Consider the following 15,002-nt stretch of genomic DNA (forward strand, 5'->3'; position numbering starts at 1 on the left):
CATGTGTATTGTTTAGAGTTTCATTATACTGTTGCTGTATTCATTCACTTTTAGCCTGCTGAGAGGATTTGGAGCTTACATGCTGGGCTAATGACTAGAACTGGTCATTGTTCAGCTCCTGATATCAGAACTACACACCTCCCATTTGTTTCCCAAACATGGTCCTTGCTTAGTAAACTTCTAGAACTTATAACTTGCAGTATTTTCACACCTGCAATCCTTCATTTGATAGTGGGTGATAGAATTGTCAGAAAACACCTATGTGTACACACAGAAGCAGGGTCTTATTTCCTCCCTGTTTCTTCTTCCCCTGGCCCATGAATTCTCATTGTATCCTGATGCTTCCTACATTGGTGCCCTGTCCTTGGCTTTTGACCATCCCTGGATGTCAGAATATATCCCAAGTTTCTTAAGTCATTCCATCCTGTCCAACTTTTCATGACCATATTTGGGTTTTTCTTGTCAAAAATAGCATAATGAATTACTATTTCCTTCTCTAGCTCATTTTACAGATGAGAAAACCATGATAAATGCATTGTCACTTACTCATGATCACATAGCTAGTGTGTGTCTGTGGACAGATTTGAATTCATGTTTTTCTCACTCCAGGTCCAGCACACTATCTAATGTTTCACTTACCTGATGGTCCACAAGTATTCCTGGCCAGAGCCCATCATCACTGTTCTCAGACTTCCCTCCCTGCTCTTTAATGTAAGGAAATAAGATGCATCCAATCCTCAGCAAAGGAAAAAAAATAGGTTAAGATTTTCTTATTAACAATAACACAAGTTTTTAAATGTTCAATTAGTCATGCATATGGCTAAACGCTGTGAATGTACAACAGACTATCACTTGAATTTTATTAAGAGGATCAATTTTCTAAAAAAATATAAAATAAAAAACCTCCACCTTAATCCAGTCATTAGTCTAATGGAGAACACCTTTTCAGAGACATATTTCTCTAGGAGGAGATAAGAGTGAGGACTATAATGTTCCAGTTCTCCTCATTACCATTCTAATGACAAGATGGTAATTCAGTTTTAATTGACAATCATGGCATCACCAAGGATAGCAAAACAGGCAAGTTTCTACAATTCAGTTAGTATATTATAGGATTGAAATCTGATAGGAATGTTGATTATCTGTACCAAACATCTATTTTATTGATGAGAAAATTAATCCACTTTTCATTAAATGACTTCTTATTCATATGAACTCTTAGAGATCAAGGGGTATTTTGCCTTTTCTTTTTCCTTTCCTTTTTTTTTTCTTTCTTTTTAATTAATTTATTTATTTAGAATATTCCCCAAGTTATATGTGTAAAGAAATTTTCACATCAATTTTTTAAATTTTGTGTTCCAAATTCTCTTCCTCCCTCCCAACCCCATAGAACTCAAGCAATTCAATATAAATTATACATATGCAGTCATGTAAAACACTTCCACATTAGTCAAGTTATGAAAGAAAAAGATAAAAAAAAACTTTAGAAGGAGAAACTAACAAAAATATTCTTCAGTCTGTATTCAGCTACCATCAGTTTTTTCTCTGTAGATGGATTGGATTTTTCATAAATCCTTCTGATAGCATCCTGCTCATTATTTCTTACAGCACAATAGTGTTCCATCCTAATCTCATCCCAAAATTGGTTTGGTCTTTCCCCAAGTGATTGGAATCACTCCAATTTTGAATATAACTTTTTTTCTTTTCAAATCTCTTTTAAGATACCAGCCTAGTAGCAGTTTTGCTAGATCTAAGGGAATTCATGCTTTTATAGACCCTTGGCCATAGTTCTGAATTTCTCTGCAGAATGTTTTGTTAAGGCTAAAATTCTAGCTAAACTGTCTAAAATATCTAATGAGTGGTCGCCAATAAATTATAAGCTTTAGCAAGAGTTAGACTTTTAAGCATTTATTAAGGAGAATAAGAATTTGGTAAAGAGAGAGAAAAAGGCCTAGATTCCTATCTATTAAAGGGAGAGCACATTTCTAGCTCCCTTCTCCGCCAGAGTCCAGAGGAAAGAGCGCGAGACTGAGCGCCAGTCTCTTCCTTCCTCCTCCCACTAGCCCGCGTCACTTCCTGACTCCTGGTCTTGCCCTCAAAGACCTTCCCTTCATGGGCAGAACTCCTCTACAGTAAGTATCCAGCAGGTGGCGTTATTTCAATCGTTACAGTAAAGTTATTATGTTCTTTTTACTGTTCCATCAAGGAAACATTCCGTTTCTTGAGGAAGCAAAGGGGGGAAATGTGGTAAAATATGAAAGTTTTTAACAGTCGGTTAGGATAACTGAAAGACGCCAGTTTTTCAAGGACCACCCTTTTGGGGAGGAGATGAACAGACTGCCTGCCGGGTACAGTCCACCTGCTGCGCATGTCAGACTGCCTGCCAGGTACAGTGCGCCTGCTGCGCATGTCAGACTGCCTGCGGGGTTTTTTGGGACTTCCGGGGTGGAGAGAAGGAGAGGAGCCTTTTTGCCTGCTTGGCGGGACTCCTGACGGCGCGGAACAGATTCTCTCTCCAAAGGTGGCCTTGTCGGTTTGGTGAGTTGTTATAAGGAATATAGACTAAGCTTAGACTTAAGACGATTTGTATTGTGTTTCTACTTTCCTATCCTTCTAACCAACATCACCTTGTGACTATCATAACTATAAATAAAAAGGTCTATCTAGAAAACCAAAAGCTGCTTCCATTTACTAGTTTGGGAGATAAATTAAGGGAAAGGTTAAGTAGGGGAGATTTATGATCTAATATCCAATTTTAAATCTCACAGTTTGAATCTGTTTATAACTTTACTGAGACTGTATTAATGTCTCATTTCCCTCATATGCCCCACAACATTTGTCATTTTCCTCTGCTGTCCTATTATCCAATTCAATAGGCATGAGATACTACCCAGAATCATTTTGACCTGAATCCTTCCAATGAATAGAGTTAGAGCATTTTATTTTTCATATTACTATAAGTGGCTTACATTATTTCATCTGAAGATTTCATGTCTTTTGATCATCTCTAAATTAGGAAATGGCTCTCATTTTAACAAATTTGACTCAGTTCTCTATGTGTTTGAGAACTGAGGCCTATCAGACAAACTTGCTTCAAGTTTGTTTGTTGCTGTTGTTTTTCACAGTTACTATTGTTAGGTGTATTAAACTCCCTCCTATTCCCTCCCTTTGATATTTATTCTATTTTCTATCTTTTCACCCCATTCCTCTTCAAAAGTGTTTTGCTTCTGACTGCCCCCTCCCCCAATCTGCCCTGCCTTCCTTAACCCTTCCCTCCTTATCCCCTTCCCTTCCTACTTTATCACAGGACAAAATATATTACTATACCCAATTGAGTGTCTATGTTTTTCCCTTTTTAATCCAATTCTTATGAGAGTAAGTTTTACTCACAACTCAGCACCTCTCCCACCTTCCCCTCCAATCCATAAGCTTTTTTCTTGTTTCTTTTATGTGAAATAATTTACCCCATTCCACCTCTCCCTTTCCCTTTCTTCCAGTGCAATTCTCTTCCCCCTTAATTTTATTTTTTTAAGATATAAACATGAGGGGGGGCAGCTAGGTGGCACAGTGGATAGAGCACTGATGCTAGATTCAGGAGTACCTGAGTTCAAATCTGGCCTCAGACACTTAACACTTACTAGCTGTGTGACCCTTGGCAAGTCACTTAACCCCAATTGCCTCACTAAAAACAAAACAAAACAAAAAAGATATCAACATGGGGAAGTTAGGTGGCAAATTGGACAAAGCACCAGACCTGGACCCAGGCAGATGCAAGTCCAAATCTGGCCTAAGACACCGAACAATCACCAGCTATGTGACCCTAGGCAAGCCACCCAACTGCAATCACAACTGAAAAAAAAAACAATAAAAATAATAAATGCTTTAGAGATAACATCCCTTCATATTCAACTCACACCTGTGCCCTCTCTCTAAGTATTCTCCATTCAGCTGTACTAATAATGAGAAAGTTCTTATGAGTTAGAACTATCATGTCCCCATGTAGGAATTGTAAGGGCCTAAAATTCTACCTATGATGTCTAAAATGTAATGAGTGGTTGCCTTAAATTAGAAGCTTTAGCACCTGTCTTTGGTTATTAAACATTTAGTAAAGCATACTCAGTATCAGAAAAAAGAGAACAAGTGGAGTTAAGAAAAGGCCTATCTAGCCAAGAGTTCCAGCCTGGTCTGGTTCTTCCTCAAGTCCTCTGTCACAAGCCTGCTTCAACTACCAACTCTTCTCAAAGTGAGTGTGGAAGCTTTTTATAGGTCTGGAGCAGAGGCAGTCTTTACACATTGCTTCAAGCTGATTGGTAGATGCCATCCAAATCCATTTGTTCACTGGACTTGAAGGTGGTCTCATGTTGAGTTCAAAATCCTTACCTTCTGAGAACAATGCCTTCTTAAAGGCTAGCCATGTGTGGTTACAATCTAATTAACTTGAAGTAGGCTAATCAGCAAACTCAATCATGCTCACTTAATTAAATAAGTTTAGATTAATCTCTAGGTGAGCCTTTGAGTATCTGCCAAATCCCATTATTTTCTCACAGAATGTAACAGTTTTTAACCTTTTAATATCCCTCATAATTCCTTTTTCCTTTTTACCTTTTTATGCTTCTCCAGGGTTTTGTATTTGAAAGTCAAATTTTCTTCTCAATTCAGGTCTTTTCATCACAAATGCCTGAAAGTTCTGTCCTTCATTGAATTCCCATTTTATCCCCTGAAAGATTATACTCAGTTTTACTGGGTAGGTAATTCTTGATTTTTTTTTTTTTTTTTTAGTGAGGCAATTAGGGTTAAGTGACTTGCCCAGGGTCACACAGCTTGTAAGTGTTAAGTGTCTGAGGCTGGATTTGAACTCAGGTACTCCTGACTCCAGGGCCAGTGCTGTATCCACTGTGCCACCTAGCTGCCCCAGGTGATTCTTGATTTTAATGCCAGTTTCTTTGCCATTGGGTTCACATTCCATGCCCTTGGGTTCTTTAATGTAGGAGCTGTTAGATCTTCTGTTATACTGACTGTGGCTCTATAGTATTTGAATTGTTTCTTTCTGGCTCTTTGCAATATGTTCTCCTTGGCCTGGGAGCTCTGGAATTTGGCTATAATATTCCCACAAGTTATCCTTTTGGTATCTCTTTTAGGAGGTGATAAGTGGATTATTTCAATTTCTATTTTACCTTCTGTATCTAGAATATTAGGATAATTTTCCCTGACAATTTCTTGGAAGATTATGTCTAAGTTCTTTTTTGATTATGGCTTTCGTGTAGTCCAAGGATTTTCAAATTATCTCTCCTGGATCTATTTTCCAGGTCAGGTGTTTTTCCAAGGAGATGTTTCACATTGGCCTCTTTTTTTATTTCATTCATTTGGATTTTAAAAAATTGTTTCTTGATTTTTCATAAAGTCATTAGCCTTCATTTGTCAATCCTAATTCTTTAGCTATTATTTTCTTCATAGATCTTTTGTATCTCCTTTTACCTTTAGGTTTTCAAGCTGTTGACTTTTTTAAAATGACTTTCCTGCATCACTCATTTCTTTTTCCATTTTTTCTTCTACCTCTCTTACCTTATCTTCAAAGTCTTTTTGAGAGCTTCCATGGCCTAAGACCAATTTATATTTTTCTGGGAATTGTTGGATATAGGAGATTTTACTTTGTTATCTTCTTCTGAGGGTGTATTTTGATCTTCCTTTTTACCAAAGAAACTTTAAACAGTCAACATCTTTTTCTGTCTGCTCATTTTCCCAGTCTATTTTTTGACTTTTATCTTTTTCTTAAAGGTGGGGCACTGCTTCCAGAGCACACTGTCCTAAGCTTCAGGGGTTCCTACATTCCTTCTTCTCTGGTCTGTAAGTAACCACAGGTCTGCTTGCTCTTTCACCCAGGAAATGATTTTTTTTTCACTGTAGTTGCAAGCTCAGGTTTGCCTGTGCCCCTCTCCCACCTGGGATGCCAGTCCTGACTGCTTCCTGATTCTGAGCATGGCAACATGAGTTATGCCTCAGCACCAGCAGAGAGCCCTGAAATTTTCCCTTGGGCAACCACTCAAGCCCCTCACCAGACTGTGAGCTGAGGTCCAGAAGTAGCCACGACTGCAGCCAATTAAGAGGCTCCCTCTGCCTTCCTGGGATGTGTATGGTGTAGGCTGGGGCTGGATCTGTGTTGGTGCGGCCCAGGTCTGGGCCCCACTCTCACTCCAGTACAACAGAGCTTTCCTGTGAAACTTCTAAGCCATCTCTGGCTGGAAAAGTATCTCACTCCATCCTTTTGTGGGTTCTGATGGTTCAGGAATTGTCTTGTTTCATTATTTGTAGCTATTTGGAGCAATTGTGGGGATAGGTCTGGAAAGTTACTGCTTTTCCTCCTCCATCTTGCCTCCACCCCACCTTTTTCTTTCTGTTCCTGTTTTTTAGTAGATCTCTTGGCATGTAGAACGGTCTTGCTAAATGTTTTCGAGTTCTATTCTCAAAGGTTACTCAAATATGGTGGCAGGGCCAAGTATGATTTCAAATTCAGGGCTCTTTTCACTGTATCACAAATGTCTCCCAAAACAAACTTTTTAAAAAAAGTAATAAACATCATTTTTTATAGTTTTGTGTTACAATTTTTATCCCTCTTTCCCTCTTTCCCCTTCTGCCTCCCTGAGGTGATAAGCAATCAAATATGTGGTATACAGGTATGATTATGTAAAATATCACCAAATTAGACATTTTGTACAATAAAACAAATTTTAAACAATGAAAGAAAATGAAAAATAGCATGCTTCAGTTTGTTCCATCAGTATCAATTCTTTCTTTGGTGGTGGATAGTATGTTTTAATAGTCCTTTGGGATTGTCTTGGATCATTGCGTCTTTGAGAATAGTCAAGTTATTCACAGTTCATTAAACAATATCACTGTCTCTGTGCACAATGTTCTTTTGGTTCTGCTCACTTCACTATACATCAGTTCATACATGTATTTCTGAACCTTTCTGAAATCATCCTGCTTGTCATTTCTTATAGCACAATAATATCCCAAAGCAAAATTATCCCCTGGCTAACTGACAGCCATTTGATAATCTTAACTATTCTCTATCTCTCATGACATTTGCTTATAATAAACACTCAGGAAGTAATGTCCAAGTAAATAATTCCAATCACATTCTCCCAACCAGAATTGAACATATCCATATGAAACACTCCAAACAGTACCATGGAATAATTTGCTTGACTTGAAAACTCTAGATAGAAAACTGCCTAGAAGAAACCAAGCAAGGGCAATATCTCTATATTTGAGGGGTTTCCATTTGGACCCATCATTCTACTATGAGAAAAATGCTGTCATTTTCCCCTCTCACTCATTTTTTTTGTTTGTTTTTGTTTTTTTTTTTTTTGTTTTTTACTGAGGCAATTGGGGTTAAGTGACTTGCCCAGGGTCACACAGCTAGTAAGTGTTAAGTGTCTGAGGCCGGATTTGAACTCAGGTACTCCTGACTCCAGGGCCGGTGCTCTATCCACTTCACCATCTAGCTGCCCCTCTCACTCATTTTTAACACATACACACACGCAAAAATCCATCTATTGTCACCAGGCAGATGAATATTCTGTGTATACACAATCATGGCTGTTTGTGTGTGTGTCTGTATATCTATATCTATATCTACATCTACATCTATATCTAGGTATAGATGTAGATGTAGATATAGATATGAATATAGATACAGATACAGATATATAGATATACACACATATAGATATATCTATAGATCTATCCATATCAATATATATCTATATCTATCTATCTATCTATCTATCTATCTATCTATCTATCTATCATCTATCTATCTATCTATCTATCTATCTATCTATCTATCTATCTATCTATCTATCATCTATCTATCTATCTATCTATCTATCTATCTATCTATCTATCTATCTATATCACAGCACTAATAGTAATGTCTGCCATAACAGAAAATTACAGTTGCTTTTATCAGAAAAAATTCTATCTGAAAAATATGTCCATTCTTCTTCCAGTGCATGCATGTATTTTCCATTCAAGTTAGTGGGATTTATGAACATTCATCTAGAGCAGAGAAATCACCCCTAAATGTAATTGCCTGTCAGCCATGTGTCTCCATTAGGTTCACCTGGCAACAGTCTTTATTACATATGTGGTCAATCTACAACCTTGACTGGAAGTTTCCATTGCTTGGGCTTAGAAGTGAGAAATTAGTCTTGCCCCAGAGAAAATGAAAAGTATGGAAACCAATGGTTGTTTAAGAAACAAATAATGTGGAGAGTTGTTGACAAATGCCATGTGCCATCAGCCTCTTGCCATCTTGGCATTCATCAGTAGTTGTTCCTACTGGCAATATCAAGCCTTTTAGTGCAAAATGTAGAATGTAAAGCAACAATCTGCAGATCTGTCTTTTTTAAGAACTGAACTTCAACTCCCTGGGGTGAATAATTATCTCAACTGACATTTAAACAATTTTTGAAAGTTCACAAAGCTCTTGAACATGTGACATCTAACTTGATCCCCATAAACAATTCTCTAAAGGAGGTACTAGAAGAAGGCAAATCTTTACTTTATAGATAAGGAAACTGAATCTAAGGGATAGGGAGTAATTTACTCATAGTCAAGTAGAAAAAAAATCAATTCAATACCACTAGTATTTATGAAGCCCCAATTATGTATTCCTAGAAAGCTATGTTTTCCAGCAGATAGAGTACTGGAACTGTCCTCAGGAAGGTCTCAGTGCAAATAGAGTGTCAGTTACATTTTGGTGATGTGATTTGGACAAGGTCCTTAACCTTTCTGGGCATCATTTTCTGCATTTGCAAAATGGGGTAATAATTATAATGTGACAAGTAAAACTAAATTGTGGTTGCCTTATTCCTGTCCCAAGTGTAGGGAAAATTACCTAGGGTTTCTAATATAAATTAGAAGCTTTAACACCAGTTGGGGAAGTAAGCATTTATTAAATGCTTAATGTAAGGTATTAGTAAAAAGAACACCTGGGTCAGAAAGGTATGAAAAGGCCTATCCTGACTGTTCTGGTTCTTTCTCACATCCTCCACCACAAGCCTGTCTGAGCATAGAAATGCAGGTGAGTAACTGTGTGTGTGTGTGTGTGTGTGTGTGTGTGTGTGTGTGTGTGTGTGTGTGTGTGTGTAAGCTTTTTATGGGTCTGGAGGATAGTTGGTACTTACACACTGCTTCAAGCTGATTGGCTAGCATCAAATGGATTTAGCAGTTAGCACATGCTACCTGGAATAATTTTTTTTCCCAACAAATATTTATTTTATTTTTTCCAGTTACATGTAAGGGTAGTTTTCAACACTCATTTTCTTAAGATTTAGAGTTCCAAATATTTCTCCCTCCTTCCCTTTCTCTCCCACTCCACAAGACAGCATCCAATCTGATATAGATTATATGTGTACAATCAACAAGTGCTTTTTAAACAATTCTTTCTATGGGAGTGGATAGTATGTTCATCATTAGTCCCTTGGGATTGTCTAGGATCATTGTTTTGTGGAGAGTAGTTGTCATTCGCAATTGCTTATCACACAATATTGATGTCACTATGCATGATGTCGTCCCAGTTCTACTCAGTTCACTATACATCAGTTCCTATGAGTCTTTCAAGGATTTTCTGGGATCATCCTATTTGTCACTTACTATAGCAAAATACCATTCCACTACAATCATATAGCCCACCTTCTTCAGTCATTCCTCAGTTGATGGACATTCCTTTGAATCCCAATTCTTAGCCACCACCAAGAGTTTCTATATTTTTTGTACAATTTTCCCCCCTTTTCTCTCTTTCACGTTTATAATTGTTAACTTTCCGTCCATCCTATTCCCTTCCCCATGATATATACTCTATTATCTATCTTCTTTTACCCTATCCAACTTCAAAAGGGATTTGCTTCTGTCTTTCACCTCCCCCAATCTGCCCCCCCTTCTTTTGCTCCTCCCTCCTTATCCCTATACTCTCCTATTCTCCTGAAGGGTTAGAGAGATTACTCATTACTCTCCCCCACCCCCAATTGAGTGTGTATGTTACTCCCTCCTTGTGCCACTTATGATGAGATTAAGGTCTTTGAGCCTATTTGAATTAGTATAAAGTTCATTTACTGCCTTGCTCCTCCCCCATCTCTTCCACCACTCCATAAGCACTTTCCTATTTCCTTCATGTGGGATTTCACCCCATGCTACCTCTGCCCTTCCCCCTCCACCAGTGCATTCTTCTCACCACTTAATTTATTTTTTTAATGTATGAGGTATTTTATTTTTTCCATTACATGTAAAGATAGTTCTCAACTTTTGTTTATACATGCTTTACAATTTCAGATTTTTTCCCTCCCACCACTCCCTCCCCCCTCCCCTAGACAGCAGGTAATCTGATATAGGTTATATCTATATATCTCTATACATATACATATACATATATATATACACACACACACATATATATACACATAATAACATTAATCCTATTTCTGCATTAATCCTGTTACAAGAGAAAGAATCAGAGCAGTGATGCAAAACCTCAAAATAGAAAGAAAAAAAAAAAACAACAGCACCCAAAACAAAAGAAATAATATGGTTCAATCAGCATCTATACTCCACAGTTCTTTCTTTCTTTTTTTTCTTGGATTTGGAGATCCTCTTCTATCATGAGTTCCCTGGAACTCTTCTGGACCATTGCATTGGTGAGAAGAATATAGTCCATCACAGTAGGTCAACACTCAATGTTGATGATACTGTGTACAATGTTCTTCTGGTTCTGCTCATCTCACTCATCATCAGCTCACGTAAGACCCTCCAGGTTTCTCTGAACTCTTCCTGCTCATCATTTCTTACAGCACAATAGTATTCCATTGTATTCATATACCACAACTTGTCCAGCCATTCCCCAATTGATGGGCACCCCCTCAACTTCCAATTCCTTGCTACCACATAAAGAGCAGCTATAAATATTTTTGTACATGTGGGTCCCTTTCCCCCTTCCATGATTTCTTTGGACAAAAGACCTAAAAGTAGGGTTGCTGGGTCAAAGGGTATGCACAGCTTTATCACCCTTTGGGCATAATTCCAAATTGCTCTCCAGAATGGTTGGATCAGCTCACAGCTCCACCAACAATGCATTAGTGTTCCAATTTTCCCACAGCTTTTCCAACATTTATTATCTTCCTTTTTTGTCATTTTAGCCAATCTGATAGGTGTCAGGTGGTACCTCAGAGTTGTTTTAATTTGCATCTCTCTAATCATTAGAGATTTAGAGCATTTTTTCATATGGGAATAGATAGCTTTGGTTTCTTCATCAGAAAACTGCCTGTTCATATCCTTTGACCATTTCTCAATTGGGGAATGACTTGGATTCTTATGAATTTGATTTAATTCCCTATATATTTTAGAGATGAGGCCTTTATCAGAAGCACTGGCCTCAAAAATTGTTTCCCAGCTTTCTGCCTCCCTTCCAATTTTGGATGCATTGCTTCTGTTTGTACAAAATTTTTTTAATTTAATATAATCAAAATCATCCATTTTGCATTTTATAATATACTCTATCTCTTGTTTGGTCAAAAACTGTTTTCCTTTCCAAAGATCTGATAGGTACACTATTCCTTTCTCTCCTAATTTACCTATGGTATCACCACTTATGTCTAAATCATGTATCCATTTTGACCTTATTTTAGAATAAGGTGTAAGATGTTGGTCTATGCCTAATTTCTGCCATACTATCTTCCAGTTTTCCCAGCAGTTTTTGTCAAATATTGAGTTCCTATTCCAGAAGCTGGAGTCTTTGGGTTTATCAAACACTACATTACTAGTGTCATTTACTATGAGCCTAGCCTATTCCATTGATCTACCACTCTATTTTTTAGCCAGTACCAGATAGTTTTGATGACTGCCGCTTTATAGTAAAGCTCCAGGTTTGGTACCGCTAACCCACCTTCCTTTGAATTTTTTTTCATTATTTCCCTGGATATTCTTGATTTTTTGTTTTTCCAGATGAATTTTGTTATTATTTTTTCTAGCTGTATAAAATAATTTTTAGGTAGTCTGATTGGTATGGCACTGAATAAGTAAATTAATTTAGGCAGTATTGTCATTTTTACTATATTAGCTCTGCCTATCCATGAGTAATTGATATCTTTCCAATTATTTAGATCTGATTTGATTTGTGTAAAGAGTGTTTGGTAGTTGTGTTCATAGAGTTCCTGGGTTTGTCTTGGCAAGTAGACTCCCAAGTATTTTATATTATCTACCGTTACTTTAAATGGAATTTCTCTTTCTATCTCTTGCTGCTGGACTTTGTTGGTCATGTATAGAAATTCTGATGATTTATGTGGATTTATTTTATATCCTGCTACTTTGCTAAAGTTGTTAATTGTTTCAAGTAATTTTTGAGTTGATTCTCTAGGATTCTTTGAGTATACCATCATATTATCTGCAAAGAGTGATAGTTTTGTTTCCTCCTTGCCTATTCTAATTCCTTTAATTCCTTTCTCTTCTCTGATTGCTAAAGCTAACATTTCTAGGACAATATTAAATAACTCATTTAACTTCTCCTCTAAGAACTTGGATGCTATACCACTTGGCGCATACATATTCAATATTGATATTACTTCATTATCTATAGTACCTTTAAGTAAGATGTAATTTCCTTCCTTATCTCTTTTAATGAGATCTATTTTTGCCTGCACTTTGTCTGAGATAAGGATTGCTACCCCTGCCTTTTTTACTTTAGCTGAGGCATAATATATTCTGCTCCAGCCTTTTACCTTTACTCTGTGTGTATCTCTCTGCTTCAAATGTGTTTCTTGTAAACAGCATATTGTAGGGTTCTGGTTTTTAATCCACTCTGCAATTTGCTTCTGTTTTATAGCAGAGTTCATCCCATTCACATTCACAGTTATTATTACTGACTGTCTATTCCCCTCCATTCTATTTACCCCCTTTGTACTTTTCTCCACTTCATTCACCCTATTCCTCCTCACCGACGTTTTAATTCTTACCCGTCTCCCCCGATCTGCCCTCCCTTTTTATCACCCCCCTCGCTTTTCTTTACCCTTTTCTCCCTTGCATTTGTCCTCCCTTCTATTAGTCCCCCCCTTTCCCTTCCCCTTTTGTTTCCCTAAAGAATGAGTTAAGTTTCTTTATCCCAATGAACGTATATGTTATTCCCTCTTTGAGTCAAATCTAATGAGAATAGGGTTGAAACCATGTTCCCCCCTCCTTCTTTCCCTCTATTGTAATAGTTTTTTTTTCCACCTCTTCATATGATATAATTCATCCCATTCCACCTCCCCTTTCCTCTCCTCCCCATAGACTCCCTTTTTATCCCCTTAATTCTTTTGTATCATCACATCAAAGACAATTTATATTTATACCCTCTATATAAAGTCCTTCTCTCTGCCAAAATACATTTACAGTTCTTAAGAGTTATGAGTATTATCTTCCTGTGTAGAGATATAAACAGTTTAACCTAATAGGGTAACTTTTTTTTCCCCTCTGTTTACCTTTTTAAACTTCTCTTGAGTCTTGTATGTTGAGATAAAATTTTCTATTCAGTTCTGGTCTTTTCACCAGGAAAGATTGAAAGTCCCCAATGTCATTAAATGTCCATCTTTTCCCCTGAAAGAAAATGCACATTTTTGCTGGGTAATAGATTCTCGGCTGCAATCCAAGCTCCTTTGCTTTCCGGAATATCATATTCTAAGCCTTGCGGTCCTTTAATGTTGAAGCTGCCAGGTCCTGAGCAATCCTGACTGTGGCTCCATGATATTTAAATTGCTTCTTTCTGGCTGCTTGGAGTATTTTCTCCTTCACCTGATAATTCTGGAATTTGGCTACAATATTCCTTGGAGTTTTCCTTTTGGGGTCTCTTTCAGGAGGTGATCGGTGGATTCTTTCAATGATGGTTTTATCCTCTGATTCTATGATATCAGCGCAGTTCTCCTTAATAATTTCCTGGAATATGGTATCTAGATTCTTTTTCTGGTCATGGCTTTCAGGCAGTCCAATGATTCTCAAATTGTCTCTCCTCGATCTGTTTTCCAGATCAGTTGTCTTTCCAATGAGGTATTTCACATTTTCTTCTATTTTTTTATTTTTTTGATTCTGCTTGACTGATTCTTGGTGTCTCATGGATTCCTTATCTTCCAACTGTCCCACTTTAATTTTTAAGGCATTGTTTTCTTCAGTGAGATTATGCACCTTTTTTTTCCATTTGGCTAAGTGAATTTTTTAAGGTATTGTTTTCTTCAGTGAGATTATGCACCTTTTTTTTTCCATTTGGCCAAGTGAATTTTTTAAGGTATTGTTTTCTTTAGTGAGATTATGCAGCTTTTTTTCCATTTGGCCAAATGAATTTTTTAAAGCTTTGTTTTCTTCAGCTTCCTTTTCCAAGCTGCTGATTCTTTTTTCATAGTTTTTTTGTTTTGCTTTCATTTCTCTCCCCATGTTTTCTTCTACCTCTTGCAATTGATTTTTAAAATCCTTTTAGAGCTCTTCCAGGAAGGCTTTTTGTTCTTGCGACCAATTCACCTTCCCTTGTGAGGCTTCAGATGTAGCCAATTTGAGGCTATTGTCCTCATCTGAGTTTGTGTTGGCTTCTTCCCTATTGATACAGAAGCTCTCAATGGAGAGGGCTCTTTTTTGCTTCTTACTCATTATTGCAGCCTATTTATTTATTCTTTAAGTTGAGGTCTGCTCTGGGGGCACCAGGGTCCCTGTTTTGGGCTTCTTGTGCAGGTGTATAGGTGCTGTGTGACCGGGCTTTTACTCTGAGGCCTTTATGGTGTGTGGAGATCCCCCGCCCTGCACTTCCTGTCTGATTATGCTCGGCCAGCCAGGCGCCAGACCCCGGCGTCTGATCCCGCCGTTCGTGGCCCTCTCGGCCGGTGCAGGTAGGTTTTTCCACTGTCCTTCTTGGCCACCAGATTTTTGAACCAGGTTCCGGGAGCCTCAGTTGTTCGGCTGTGGCCCACAGCTCCTGCTGACTTGCCCCG

Source organism: Dromiciops gliroides, chromosome 4 (assembly GCF_019393635.1).
Source record: "Dromiciops gliroides isolate mDroGli1 chromosome 4, mDroGli1.pri, whole genome shotgun sequence".
Lineage (NCBI taxonomy): Eukaryota > Metazoa > Chordata > Mammalia > Microbiotheria > Microbiotheriidae > Dromiciops > Dromiciops gliroides.